Source organism: Chinchilla lanigera, unplaced genomic scaffold (genome assembly GCF_000276665.1).
Source record: "Chinchilla lanigera isolate Chin_1 unplaced genomic scaffold, ChiLan1.0 scaffold00118, whole genome shotgun sequence".
NCBI lineage: Eukaryota > Metazoa > Chordata > Mammalia > Rodentia > Chinchillidae > Chinchilla > Chinchilla lanigera.
In genome coordinates this window covers 8,012-10,160 of record NW_004955519.1, presented here as the reverse complement: position 1 = coordinate 10,160, position 2,149 = coordinate 8,012, and positions in this window count along the sequence as shown.

Below are 2,149 nucleotides of genomic sequence, written 5' to 3'. Positions count from 1 at the left end.
TCACTGAAAAGAATTTTGCTAATATTTTTGAACATTTCATGCCTGTATCTTTTATTCTGAACAACTAAGAATATAGCAATACATAACATATTGTACTCTTCTACTAGCCTGATTTAAAACTGTCGTATTATTTTTACTTTTTTCTGTTTAAAATTTTTAAAAAGTACATGTTATAATAACTGATGTAAAGTCACAGACATAATTCAGCACAGATTCATGAAATAGCACAGGCAGAAGGGGTATTTCCCCCCTTAATCTATCTTGTTATAAAGGACACTTTTCAAACTTGAATAACAAACAAAAAAGCCCTTCTCTATTATCCAGTCAGTATGCAAAAAAAGAAAGATGTGAGTTAAGTGCATAAAACACCACCTTTAAGTTTTCATTTTGACTTAAAAATGGTTTATTATTTTGTTTAAGGTACCTCACATATATACACGAACTCAAAAATATAATGATTTAATTCAAATATACTACAACTACAATACTTCTCTGACAAAAAGAAGCTCTTTTAACTAAAATTTTGCTTCTAGTAATGGTGATTATCCTAATACAGGATAGAAAACGTGTATATACTCACTGGATACCTATACGCAACTTATTAAATTGGATATGATTCAACCACTTTAAGACTGATTATCTACTCAATTCACACAAATCAATATAATAATCAAAGGTCCCATTTTCTGACATATCTATAAAAAGTAATCAGAAAAAACAAACGTTGCAACTACATTTCAAAACAAAATTCCATCTCAGAACTGTGATTACTGAAAGAACATTTTTTGGTAGTAAGGATTTACCAAATTAAGCCTTCTGGTAAAGAGGTTTCTTCTAAAGGAACAATTTTAATAATGTTTTTAGTAAAATCTGCCTGAACAAATTATAAATTAATCTTTTTCTGTGTCAAAATAAATCAAAGACAGCTATTTTCAAGCATTTTTAAACTACCTAAAAGTTATGACCTACAAGTTAAAATAAGTAACCACTAGCAATTTTAAATGATTTATGTGAAACCTATGTACTTGGTTAAGAAGTATGTTACATCAAAAAACATAAACGAAAATCAAAGGTTGCCAAAATCCCAGTTTGTAGTTGTAAATTCCTAAGGTTTTAAAGCACAGTCACAGGCTAATTGCCCAAGGTCTGTTACCCACAGACATTTGTGGAGGACTGGAGTTAATGGCAGGACATGCCAATTTACTACCTATAGCTCAAGGTGGGACATTTTGACAAAAGGACTGGATCAGGTTACAGCCTGTTCCTACTATCACCACAGTCTAGATTTATGGTTTCTGGCACCAGCCCTACAAGAAATAATGGAAATGATGACAACAACAATCCCTGTTAGCCAACAGACTACAGAAAAGCATGCAGTAAACCACAATCTAGAGTGGCCCCCAAACTACACATCCTTGACAATACTTCAAATATGAGGCAGGCGTCGGCAAATTACTCATTTAAATATTTCTATAATTTCTCAGAATCTCAATACACGCACAAAATCTCAAACCATAGTTTCTAAAGTAAACTAAAGCCAAGCAATATGTAACTATACTTCTTATTGTTGAATATTACATCTCAATGATGACTATCAAAGACACTTTCATTTAATGAGATTTATTAAACTCTAAAAAGATAGTTAAAAATTAGACACTACTTTTAAAACTTCAAAGTATATTGAAAAACTGCCAAATACTTTTAAAATGTTTTCAAAGAAAAAAAGACAACAGTAAATGGCTTGCTTCTAACTGTACTCAGGCAACAGAATTGAAAAGAATATATTTGACTTATTCAAAATAAATATATAATCACTAAATGTGGTGGCACACACCTGTAATCTCAGCCCTCTAGGAGGCTAAGGTAGAAAGATTCCAAGTCTGAGCCCAGCCTAGGCAACTTAGTTAGACCCTGTCTCGTAAAAATGAGTGAGGACACAGCTCAGTGCAAAGGTCCTGGGTTCAATCCCCAGTACTGGGAGAGGACCCAAAATCTTAAACCAGCTAAAACTAATGAAAGGTAGGAAGTGATCAAATATTTAAAAATAAGGATTTTGCCAATACACATACTTAAATAACTATGACATAGTTACAAGATACATACCAAACAGAGCTATTTATGTCTGGAATTCTGCACCAGTTAATCCTGC